Source organism: Ovis aries, chromosome 5 (assembly GCF_016772045.2).
Source record: "Ovis aries strain OAR_USU_Benz2616 breed Rambouillet chromosome 5, ARS-UI_Ramb_v3.0, whole genome shotgun sequence".
NCBI lineage: Eukaryota > Metazoa > Chordata > Mammalia > Artiodactyla > Bovidae > Ovis > Ovis aries.
The window spans coordinates 57,458,317-57,472,081 of record NC_056058.1 but is presented as its reverse complement, the minus strand read 5'-3'; the positions used below and the strand labels follow the sequence as shown (position 1 = coordinate 57,472,081).

General features: G+C 36.5%; 1 long non-coding RNA gene across 1 annotated transcript; it reads right to left on the bottom strand.

Annotated features, from left to right (window-relative positions):
* Nucleotides 1–249: 249 nt before the first annotated feature.
* On the bottom strand, nt 250–11,946 carry LOC132659893 (uncharacterized). The gene is made up of 2 exons (XR_009600868.1): nt 3,096–11,946; nt 250–897 (listed from the first exon to the last, which is right to left on the bottom strand). It is a non-coding gene; the product is annotated as an uncharacterized LOC132659893 (long non-coding RNA).
* Between the last annotated feature and the right edge of the window lie 1,819 nt (nt 11,947–13,765).

The window sequence follows — 13,765 nt, the reverse complement described above, 5'->3', positions numbered from 1 at the left end:
GACCAAATATAAATATCAAAATTAATGGTAAAAGATTTTCTAGTCTCCTCAGTATTGGATTTGATATCACTGTTATTTCCAAACACTTATGGCCCAAATCTTGGCCTATACAAAAAATTTCTTGCCAAATTACAGGAGTTTCTCAAACCAAAATGCAAAAGCCTATCAAAGTATTCAAATTTATCCTTGTGAGGGACCAAAAGGTCAGCCTGCAACATTACAACCTTATGTGATAGATGGACCCCTTAATATCATAGGAAGGGATTTACTTATGCAATGGCAAACTCAGATATACATTCCACATTTTTCTTAGGGGCCACTGCTCATTTAACAAACAATGCAATTATTAAAATAACTTGGAAAAATGACGAGCCTATTTGGACAGAGCAGTGGCCTCTTACAAAAGAAAATGTACAAACTGCTAAAGAACTTATAGATACACAATTGAAATTAAAACATATTGAGAAATCTTATTCCCCTTGGAACTCTTCCATTTTTGTTATGAAAACGAAATCTGGCAAATGGCATCTCTTCAGTTCAGTTCAGTCACTCGGTCGTGTCTGACTCTTTGTGACCCCATGAATTGCAGCACACCAGGCCTCCCTGTCCATCACCAACTCCCAGAGTTCACTCAAACTCACGTCCATTGAGTCAGTGATGCCATCCAGCCATCTCATCCTCTGTCGTCCCCTTCTCCTCCTGCCCCCAATCCCTCCCAGCATCAGAGTCTTTTCCAGTGAGTCAACTCTTCTCATGAGGTGGCCAAAGTACTGGAGTTTCAACTTCAGCATCATTCATTCCAAAGAACACCCAGGACTGATCTTCTTTAGAATGGACTGGTTGGATCTCCTTGCAGTCCAAGGGACTCTCAAGAGTCTTCTCCATCTCTTAACAGACCTTAAAAAAGTTAATGCATTTATAATACCTATGGGTACATTACAACCAGAAATCCCATCACCTACTGTTATTCCTCAAAACTGGCATATTATTATTATAGATTTACAAGATTGCTTTTTTAATATGCTTTTGCACCCTCTAGACTGAGAGATATTTGCTTTCTCTCTTCCTTATCCTCATCACACCAGGCCTCATAAATGGTACCAATAGACTGTACTGCCTCAAAGAATGATAAATTCTCCCACCATGTGCCAATTCTATATAGTCAAAGCCCTTAAACCTGTAAGAATACAATTTCTTAACTTTCTTGTTATTCATTACATGGATGATATATTGTCAGCTCCATCTGTTTTAGAAACTCAACACATGTTTAATATAGCTCAACAATGCTTGAAAGACTGGATTAATCATTGCCCCTAAAAAGATTCAAACCTCTACACCTTACCATTACTTAAGATTTGTTGTTAATAAATAACATATTACTAACACAGATTTACAGTGATAAATTATCAACCTTAAATGATTTTCAAAAACTTTTAGATGATATAAATTGGATTAGATCTTCTTTAGACATTGCTAATTATCAACTGACTAATCTATTTATACTTTGAAAGGAGATCTCAATTTAAATAGCCCTCATTCACTTTCATAAGAAACATGAGAAAAACTCTATTTACAAAATAAATAAATAAATAAATTTTGTATTTTAATACAAAATAAATTGCAAAAGCAGTTTCTTACACATATTAGACTTAATTTGCCTCTAAAATTATTTATACTCCCCTCTCTTCATTCTCCCACAGGACTTCTTGCCCAACAGAAACACTCAATAAAATGGATCTATACCCATTGTAGAGGGACAAAATCGCCTACATCCTATCTTGATTTAATCGCTCTAATCATTATCAATAAAAGAAATAAAACTGACTTTAATTGGCTCCAATCCTTATAAAATTGTAATACCTATTGATAAACCTCAATTCAAGAACACATTACAAACTTCTACTAATTTCCAAATAACTTTTCTGGAATATTTTGGAGAAATTTCATTTCATTATCCTTCTAACAAGCTCTGGAATTTCTTCAAAAATACTGAATTTATTATCTCCCACATTGTCAACTCACAGCCTGTACCTCAAGCTGATGTTTTCTATATAGATGAGACTAAAAATGCCAAAGCCTCATTCTGGTTTCTCAAAAAAATATGAAGTCTTTTATACTAAATTTCATTCTGCTCAACAAAACAAATTATATGCTCTTATTCAAGTTATTCACCTACATCCTTAATCCATTAATATAATCCATTAATATAATCCATTAATATAGTCTCTGACTCCTTATATTCAGTTTTTGTATTATAAAATATAGAAACTTCCACTATAAACTCCAACCAACCTATTATTCAACGTCTTTTTTTCAAACTGCAATCTATTATTAGAAACCACAGTTCTTTCATTTATATTACTCATATTCAAACATATTCCTGCCTTCCCAGCCCCTATGACTAATGGAATAAACAAGCTGATAAACATTACTTTTGCTACTCCCAAGAAACAATATGCTTTATTGCACAATAATGCTGGCTCCTTATACCAAATTTGAAAAATTCCATACCGCCATAACAGCAACAAAAATTATTAAAAATTGCTGTACTTGTAGGCCCCTACATCTTTGACCTATTACACAGGGTATCAGTCCTCGAGGATTACAACCCAATGAACTATGACAAATGAATGTAACTCATTGCCCTGAACTTTCTCCCTCTTCCTTCTTACATGTCTCAATTTGATACAAATTCTTCTTTTATATGGGCCACACCTCTCCGAGGTGAAACTACATGGCATATTATAACCCAGCTGTTAACTTGCTTTACAATAATGAAAACTCCTAGTTCTATAAAAACAGACAATGGCCCTGCCTATATTTCTAGACACTTCAAACAATTTTTACAATCATTTTCTATTAAACATGTTACAGGTATTCCTTATAATTCACAGACACAAAACATAGTCAGACGGACACATCACGCACTGAAACTGCAAATGAAATAATAATTTAAATTTTAAAAAGGGGAATACACAGGAACACTACTATCTTCCTTATCTAAAGCAGACTTTACTAGATTCCAACATAAGTTATTTCTAAAGCTATAACTATTGTTAATACAGTTTTATTTGTTTTAAATTTTTTAAACTTACCACAAGGAGATATTTTGACAATAGCAGAAAAACATTTCGAGACATTGAAAGATGCCTGCCTTCCTCTTCCCATTTGGTATCAAGATGGGTTGACTAAACAATGGAAATCTGAAAAATATTACAGAGAAAGAGATATGCTTATATTTTTCCAGATGGATCCAATGAAGTCAGTTAGTTCCTTCTTCAAAAGATCCGCCCCCAGGGAACTACCAGCGTCCAAGATAGAGAGGAAAAGGCAAAATCCCCAGAAAGAAGAGGTTCCAATACAAGCCATAGTGGCTTTAGAGATTTCCAAAAAACACTGCACTGAACATCATCTACCTGGTGATCTCCCTCCTTGGAGACAGATTAAAAACCCTTACTAATCAAGCTGAAAATCTGATTTCTCAATAGGAAATGCCTCAGAATCCAGAAAATATTTTTGTCTCTGTGCTTGCTTTGCTTGCTTTTGCTCTCCCTGCTCAAGCTGAATATATTAATCATACTTACTGGGCTTATATACCCAACCCCTTTTACTGTAGGTTGTAAAATGAAGACAGAAAGAAGGATGCGGGGGACCCATGTTTCTAGTGGAACAAAGGCATTTTATTAGCAGAAATGCATGCTTATATATCTTCAGTAAAATGATTACTCAGCCATTACAAAGAGTGAAATTCCACCAGTTGCAACAAAATAGATATTCTAATAAACACAAGGTCACTGAAGAGAGTCACTGAAGGGAGTCACCAAAAGAATCCAAGCGGGTGCCCTTTCCCATGGTCTCAGTCCTGAGAACTGTGTGCAGCTCTACTCGTTCCTGTATTCCAGGAACTGATAAGGAACAGAGTCCTTGAGAAATGGCACAAAAGGAAAATGCAACATACTGGATCCCTTAAAATTGAACGTCCCCTGACAGTATGGCAGTTCTATTTCCAGTTTTTAAAAGAATTTCCACACTGTGATCCATAGTGGCTATGTTAGTTTGCATTCTCACCAATGGTGTAAGAGGGTTCCCTTTTTTCCCACACCCTCTCCAGCATTTATTGTTTGTAGACTTTTTGATAGCAGCCATTCTGACTTGCTTGAGATGGTACCTCATTGTGGTTTTGATTTGCATTTCTCTGATAATGAGTGATGCTGAGCATCTTCTCATGTGTTTGTTAGCCATCTATATGTCTTCTTTGGAGAAATTTCTGTTTAGTTCTTTGGCCCATTTTTTGATTGGGTCATTTATTTTTCTGGTATTGAGCTGCATGATCTGCTTGTATATTTTTGAGATAAATTATTTGTCAGTTGCTTTGTTTGCTATTATTTTCTCCCATTCTAAACACTGTCTTTTCACCTTGCTTATAGCTTCCTTTATTGTGTAAAAGCTTTTAAGTTTAATTAGGTCCCATTTGTTTATTTTTACTTTTATTTCTACTCTGGGAGGCGGGTCATAGAGGATCTTGCTGTGATTTTTGTCAGAGAGTGTTTTTCCTATGTTTTCCTCTAAGAGTTTTATAGTTTCTGGTCTTACATTTAGATCTGTAACCCATTTTGAGTTTATTTTTGTGTATGGTGTTAGAAAGTGTTCTAGTTTCATTCTTTTACAGGTGGTTGACCAGTTATCTCAGCACCACTTGTTAAAGAGATTGTCTTTATTCCATTGTATATTCTTGCTTTCTTTGTCAAAGGTAAGGTGTCCATAGGTGCATAGACTTATCTCTGGGCTTTCCATTTTGTTCCATTGATCTATATTTTGGTCTTTGTGCCAATACCATACTGTCTTGATGACTGTAACTTTGTTAGTAAAGTCTGAAGTCAGGCAGGTTGATTCCTCCAGTTCCACTCTTCTTTCTCAAGATTGCTTTGGCTGTTTGAGGTTTTTTTATATTTCCATACAAATTGTGAAATTATTTTTTCTAGTTCTGTGAAAAATATTGTTGGTAGCTTGATAGGAATTGCATTGAATCTATAGATTGCTTTGGGTAGTATACTCATTTTCATTATATTTATTCTTCTGACCATGAACATGGTATATTTCTCCATCTATTTGTGTCATTTTTTATTTATTTCACCAATGTTTTCTAGTTTTCTACATATAGGTCTTTTGTTTCTTTAGGTAGATTTATTGCTAAGTATTTTATTCTTTTCCTCACAATGGTGAATGGAATTGTTTCCTTAATTTCTCGTTCTGTTTTCCCATTGTTAGTGTATAGGAATGCAAGGGATTTCTGTATGTTAATTTTATATCCTGCAACTTTACTGTATTCATTGATTAGCTCTAGCATTTTTCTAGTGGTGTCTTTAGGGTTTTATATTTAGAGGATCATATCATCTGCAAACAGTGAGAGTTTTACTTTTTCTATTCTAATCTGGATTTCTCTTATTTCTTTTTCTTCTCTCATTGCTGTGGCTAAAACTTCCAAAACTATGTTGAATAATAGTGGTGAGAGTGGGAACCCCTGTCTTGTTCCTGACTTTAGGGGGAATGCTTTCAGTTTTTCTCCATTGAGAATAATGTTTTCTGTGGGTTTATCATATACGGCTTTTATTATGTCGAGGTATGTTCCTTCTATGCCTGCTTTCTGGAGGGTTTTTATCATAAATAGCTATTGAATTTTGTTAAAGGCTTTCTCTGCATCTATTGAGATAATTGTATGGTTTTTAATCTTTCAGTTTGTTAATGTGGTATATCACATTGATTGATTTTCAAATGTTGAAAAATCCTGGCATCCCTGGGATAAAGCCCACTTGGTCATGATGTATGATCTTTTTAGTATGTTGTTGGATTCTGTTTCATGCATAGAATGGATCCAGATCTATTTCTTTCATGCATGGGAAACTTACACATGAAGTGGATCCAGATCTGTTTCTTTCAGATCTAATTTCAATTTAACTTTAATTTTACACAGCTCATTTTGGAACTGGTTACTGATGAAAAATTAAAAATACAACATCACTTCCTTTATATCCTATAAAAGTTAAGAGTGAATATCCTGAGCTTTGTTGAAATTGCTTTAAATAGCTTCTAAAAAAACTTAAGTAAATATTGTTTAGGTTGTTTTTTATTTAAGTAAAACAACAAAACAGAAAAAGTTTTAAACATACATTATCCTCTGAGGCAGCTTTATCCTCTGGAGACAAGATTAGATGAGTTAACTAGCAAGGGGCATATTAAAACCTATAAAACTACAAGAACACAATTCTTTCAAAATAATCAAATAGGTGTTTCTTACTGGGAATTGCTATTTTGCTCAATTATAATTGCAAAAACAATACATTGTGAGTGAAAAAATAGCAATTAACTATATTAATGACCTATTTGTTCAATTTCAAAAACAAGTACAGTGTTCTAATTTTTTTCTCTTTTTTATGCTGTATTTGCATTTACTTAATTTATTAAAATTAATTTTATATGTGAATTTAATGTTGACTATTGTTTTGAGAAATAATGCTGACTGTTTTGAGAAATTTTTATCTTTTTATTTTCTAGTAATGGATTTTGCATTTTATAAAATTATTGATCTTTGAAGGGTTGAATGTTAAAAAATAATTGGTCTTTAGATAAAAGTGGTTAAAGAACTTCACTTGAGAGTTTGGTGACTTTATGGCTAAAGGTGGAGTCACTAGGGAGATAAAGGAAGAATAGCATTTTTGAGCCTCATAACAAAATAAATCTCCTTGGACTAAAACTGGGCCAGCAGGAAGAGGAGTTGGCTTGTGTGGCAAGGTGCTTGGTTGAATTTGGACCTTTAGATTGTAAGATGATGATAGAAAATTCAGATACAGGGTCTAGCAGGAGATTGGAGAGGAGGGACTGAAGCTCAGGTCATGGAAAAGCACAAGGAATCATTTGCACAAATATTGTAGTTGGGTCATGAAAATGACAAGACATTCAAAAAAATGAATATCCTATAAGAACTGATTGCACAGTTGCACTCATCTCACATGCTAGTAAAGTAATGCTCAAAATTCTCCAAGCCAGGCTTCAGCAATATGTGAACCATGAACTCCCTGATGTTCAAGCTGGTTTTAGAAAAGGCAGAGGAACCAGAGATCAAATTGCCAACATCCGCTGGATCATGGAAACAGCAAGAGAGTTCCAGAAAAACATCTATTTCTGCTTTATTGACTCTGCCAAAGCCTTTGACTGTGTGGATCACAATAAACTGTGGAAAATTCTGAAAGACATGGGAATACCAGACCACCTGACCTGCCTCTTGAGAAATCTGTATGCAGGTCAGGAAGCAACAGTTAGAACTGGACATGGAACAACAGACTGGTTCCAAATAGGAAAAGAAGTACATCAAGGCTGTATATTGTGACCCTGCTTATTTAACTTATATGCAGAGTACATCATGAGAAATGCTGGACTGGAAGAAACACAAGCTGGAATCAAGATTGCCAGGAGAAATATCAATAACCTCAGATATGCAGATGACACTACCCTTATGGCAGAAAGTGAAGAGGAACTAAAAAGCCTCTTGATTAAAGTGAAAGAGGAGAGCGAAAAAGTTGGCTTAAAGCTCAACATTTAGAAAACGAAGATCATGGCATCTGGTCCCATCACTTCATGGCAAATAGATGGGGAAACAGTGGAAACAGTGTCAAACTTTATTTTTTTTGGCTCCAAAATCACTGCAGATGGTGACTGCAGCCATGAAATTGAAAGACGCTTACTCCTTGGAAGAAAAGTTATGACCAACCTAGATAGTATATTCAAAAGCAGAGACATTACTGTGCCGACTAAGGTCCGTCTAGTCAAGGCTATGGTTTTTCCTGTGGTCATGTATGGATGCGAGAGTTGGACTGTGAAGAAGGCTGAGCACCGAAGGATTGATGCTTTTGAACTGTGGTGTTGGAGAAGACTCTTGAGAGTTCCTTGGACAGCAAAGAGATCCAACCAGTCCATTCTGGATGAGATCAGCCCTGGGATTTCTTTGGAAGGAATGATGCTAAAGCTGAAGCTCCAGTACTTTGGCCACCTCATGCGAAGAGTTGACTCATTGGAAAAGACTCTGATTCTTGGAGGGATTGGGGCCAGGAGAAGAAGGGGACGACAGAGGATGAGATGGCTGGATGGCATCACGGACTCGATGGACGTGAGTCTGAGTGAACTCCGGGAGATGGTGATGGACAGGGAGGCCTGGTGTGCTGTGATTCATGGGGTCGCAAACAGTCGGACATGACTGAGCAACTGAACTGAACTGACTGATGAGAACTGAGCATGCAGATTTTATCACAGAGTGACTTTCAATAAAATTGGTTTACACTTTTTACAAATGTTGTTATTTTCTGAACTGATTTACAGTTTTCTAAAGAGCTGGGCTTAGAAAAGACAGGAACTAGAGATCAAAATGTCAACATTCATTGGATCATAGAGCAAGTAAGGAAATTCCAGAAAAATATCTACTTTTGCTTCACTGACTATGCTAAAGTCTTTGACTATGTGGATTACAACAAACTGGAAAATTCTTAAAGATGAGAGTACCAGAACATCTTACTTGTCTCCAAGAAACCTGTAGCCAGGTAAAGAAGCAACAGTTAGAATTGGACATGGAACAATGGACTGGTTCCAAATTGAGAATGGAGTCTAACAAGGCTGTATATTGTCACCCTGCATATTTAATTTCTATGAAGAGTACATCATGTGAAATGTGGGGCTAGATGAACCACAAGCTGGAATCAAGATTGCCAGGAGAAATATCAGCAACCTTAGATATGCAGATGATACCACTCTAATGGCAGAAAGTAGAGAGAAACAGTTGGAGAAGGAAATGGCAACCCACTCCAGTGTTCTTGCCTGGAGAATCCCAGGGACGGGGGAGCCTGGTGGGCTGCCATCTATGGGGTCGCACAGAGTCGGACACGACTGAAGTGACTTAGCAATAGCAGAGAGAAACAGAAGAGCCTCTTGATGGAGGTGAAAGAAGAGAATGAAAAACCTGGCTTGAAACTCAGCATGAAAAAAATGAAGATCATGGCGTCCAGTCCCATCATTTCATGGCGAATAGAAGGGGAAAATGTTGAAGCAGTGATAGATCTCATTTTCTTAGTCTCCAAAATCACTATGAACAGTGAATGCACAAAGCTATGGTTTTTCCAGTAGTCATGTATGGATGTGAGAGTTGGACCATAAAGAAGTGCTAAGCACTAAAGAATTGATGTTTTTGGATTGTGGTTCTGAAGTCTCCTGAGAGTCTCTTGGACTGCAAGATCAAATCAGTTGATCCTAAGGAAAACAGCTATGAATATTTATTGGAAGGGCTGATGCTGAAGCTGAAGCTCCAGTACTTTGGCCACCTGATGCAAAGAGCTGACTCATTGGAAAAGACCCTGATAATGGGAAAGATTGAAAGTGAAAGGAGGATGGGGTGGCAGAGGATGAGGTGGTTAGATAGCATCACCAGCTCAATGGACATGAATTTGTCCAAACTCCAGGAGATAGTGAAGGACAGGGAAGCCTGGCATGCTGCAGTTCATGGATTCCAAAGAGACATGACTGAGCAACTGAACGACTATTCTCCCTCCAGCTCTATACTCTTGCACAAGGCCATCTGAATGTGAACTCCTTGAGAATAGAGGCTTTATCTGCCTAGTACCTCGAATGGTATCTGGCATAGTACAGGCACCAATAAATGTTTGTTATACAAATCAATAGGTTTTATTTGCCTGTGATCTGAAAAAAAAATTCTTAAACTGTTTTATAGACAATAAGTAGATCTGTAGATCAGAAAACAGATTATATCTAAAAGGCTGATTCAAAGTGAGTATCAGGTAATTTAAACATCTGAAAAAAATAAGCAGGAAAATTGGCTCCCATTTGAGGAGACTGAGGTTTCTAATTTTGCAAACAAAATTTTATTTTGATACATTATTTGTCCACTAATGCTTCTAGGCTGTTATTCTAGTCCCTTCTGGGTTTGTAGACAACATAAGGTTGTGGTTAGGAGCAGGGTCATTGAGTCTAAATTACAACCCTCCTTTGTAAACTACAAGGTTGCATAGTATACCTTGTCTAAGTTTAATTACCTCATTTGTAAAATGAGGATGACAATGGTAGCAGGCTCATAGGACTGTGGAGAGGATTCACTGAGACAAAGTAAATAAAAGACAGTACTTGGCATGGTGCATGTCCTCACTGAACATGGGCTAATTATTGTCAGTACTTACCTCTGCTTATAAGGCTGGACCAAGGTGTAAGTATTCCCCTTCCTTTTCTGGAATACTTGTATTCTCATCTAAAGCTTCAGATGGTTATTTCCATTCTCAGTTTATTTTTCATATGAGCTTAGGTACCATGTGTTTGTTCATATCTGTTTCCTAGTCAGTGCAGCATTTTCATACTACAGAGAAGCTACTTATGAGTCAGAGATTTCTAACTATCCCTGTTTATTTCTCTACTAAACTAGAATAATTGTGGACTCTCTCTTTTATTGAAGAAGGGAAAGTAAAAGAATTTTTATGCTTCTCTCTTTTTTATTCTATAGCAGCACAAGTTGTACCTCCCACCTCCTGTTTGGGGAAAAGATTCTGCTTTTGTTATTTTTTTGTGAGATAGAGATGGAAAGATGAAATAATGCAGTAGTCTTCAACTATACAAGATGATAAAAATTAATAAGAGAAGGTCAGTATTTTAAGAGCCTCTTTACTTTGAGGGACCCAAGAGAGCTGAAACTTTATCACCCCAGCTCCAGAGAGCCACCCAGATGGACCCTACTGACAGGGCACTGGAGACAGCAGGGAGAAAGGTATAAGAGGATAAAGGTCTCACCTATTAGCAGAGATGGACTGTGTATGTACTGAAACGGTGATGAAGGGACTTAATGTGCTTTTTCTGAACTCAGCTGGCTCAGTTCCTCAGAGTGAGTTAGAACAGTGAGGCTGGCATCTAGTGGCAGCACCAGGTACTAGGAACAGAGCACAAAAGCCTAAGGAGAGAGCTCCTCATTTTTCACTTCTCCAGATTAAATATAGTGATTTTACCTCACTGTATTAGTTAAGATCTTTCAGCCATAAGTGACAGATTATAGACCAGGTTAAGCAAAAAAGAAAAGAGGATTTATTGACCGGTGTAATATGAATGATGGGATGGCGTGAGAATTAGGCATGCTTGAACTGAGGGTCAAATGATAAGCACTTTCTCCCTTTCTCTCAAAAACATGCTTGTTCCCCAAAGCTCTTAACTCTTATTTATTCCTTCTATTAATATTCCCTTCTTTTCTACACTACTGAAGGTGGGCTTCATTCATGAATTTGAGGTAGAAATTCTTAAACAATTGTATTCAGGTGTAAGGGGAATATTTTCTGCTTTGTTCATGTCTTTAAGTGAGATTAGCAGGACAGGGACTGACTTTGCAGATAAACCAGCAATTTGGGATAAATTGATTCAGGGGAGTGTTCATAAGCATATTTGATAACAGACCCAAGCAAAATGAAAGGTGACTTGAAACAATCAATACCCAGAGATGAATACCTCCCTTTTCAGTATTGTGTTTATTTGTAATAAATGTGATACTCAGTTCTCCATTAGTTTTCTTTTGTTTCCAATTTTGTTCCAAATTTGGATAAAGCATAGATGTGTGTTACTTATTTAATATACATATTCAAATTTCAAAAGAAATAATTTTCGGAAGTCATGAAAAGAATAAGCAAGTATAACACTCAGTTATCCATTAATCACATTTTCCATACTTTACAAATTTTATATGAGGACCAAATTCCCTAAAGAAAAAAGAAAAAAAAAAGATTAGTATCATAAAGAAAGAGGGCTTTGCTTCACATTCCTTTCTCTTCCAAATGGAGTCCTGAGAAGGAAAGCTGCTTCTATAATTCTCTTTACCTCATCTCTTTTCCATTTCTGTTCATGACCACCACAGTTGGCACATTTCCCACCCATGTCTTAATTATTCAAAAAGTGTTCTGAAGATGATGGAGGAGTGGGTGGATGTGGAGTACATCTCTCCCCATGGATACATCAGAAATACACCTTCAGACACAGAAGTGTATGCAGAACACAAGTTGAGAGTGGACAGGAGTACCTGACCAGTGGAAACGAACGTATAGAACCATGCAAAACTGAATATCAAGCCCTGAGCCTTTGGAGTGAGACCACTGACTCCAAGACCCTAGACTACCGGAGAACTAACCCTAGGGAGGATCAAATAGTGAGAACTCACACAAAGGAAACCGCTTGAATAAAAGACCCAGCATCACCCAACCACCAGTAGCAACCCTGTGCATAATGCCTCATCTAAACAACAAACAAAACAAAAATACAAATCCAGTCATCAGCAGACAGGATTACCACCTCACTTAGCCTTGCCCATCAGAGGAAAAACAAACAAAAACCAGCACAAATCTCACCCTATATGAAGCTTACACAAACCACTGGACCAACCTTAGGAGGGCAGGAACCAAAAGGAAGAAAGAATTCTACCTTGAATCCTGGGAAAAGGAGACCTCAAACACAATCACTTAAAAAAATAATAATGAAAAGGCAGAGAAATACTACACAAATGAAGGAACAAACTAGAAACACAGAAGTCCAAATAAATGAAGAGGAAATAGGTAAACTACCTGAAAAAGAATTCAGAATAATGATAGTAAAGATGATCAAAAACCTTGAAAACAGAATGGAGAAAATGCGAGAATTAATTAACAAAGACCTAGAAGAATTAAAGAATAAACAGACAAACAACACAATTACTGGAATTAAAAATACTCTAGAATGAATCAAAAGCAGAATATCTGAAACGGAAGAACAAATCAGTGAGCTGGAAGATAAAGTGGTGGAAATAACTTCTGAAGAGCAGAATAAAGTGAAAAAAATGGAAAGAACTGAGGATAGTCTCAGAGACCTCTGGGACAATATCAAATGCACCAGCATTCGAATTATAGGGGTTCCAGAAGAAGGGGAGAAAAAGACAGGGTATGAGAACATTTTTGAAAAGGTTATAGTTGAAAATTTCCCCAACATGGAAAAAGAAATGGTCAATCAAGTCCAAGAGGTGCAGAGTCCCATACAGGATAAACTGAAGGAGAAGCACACCAAGACGCATACTAATCAAACTAACAATAACTAAACACAAAGAAAGAATATTAAAAGCAGCAAGGGAAAAGCAACAAGTAACATACAAGGGAAACCCCATACGTTTAACAGCTGATCTTTCAGCAGAAATTCTGCAGACCAGAAGGGAATGGCAGGATATATTTAAAATACTGAAAGGGAAAAATCTACAACCAAGATTACTGTACCTGGCAAGGATCTTGTTCAAAACTGAATGAGGAATAGAAAGCTTTTCAGACAAGCAAAAGTTAAGAGAAGTCAGTACCATCAAACCAGCTTTACAGCAAATGTTAAAGGGACTTAAATATTCAAGAAATACAAGAGAAGAAAAAGGCCTACAAAATCAATCCCAAACAATTAAGAAAATGACAATAGGAACATATATATCAATAATTATTCTAAATATAAACGGATTAAATGCCCCAACCGAAAGACACAGACTGGCCAAATGGATACAAAAAGAAGACCCATATATATGTATTTATAAGAATCTCACTACAGACCTAAAGACACATATAGACTGAAAGTGAGAGGATGGAAAAATATATCCCATGCAAACAGGAAGCAAAATAAAGCTGGAGTAGCAATCCTCATATCAGACAAAATAAATCTTAAAGTAAAGATTACAAGAGATAAG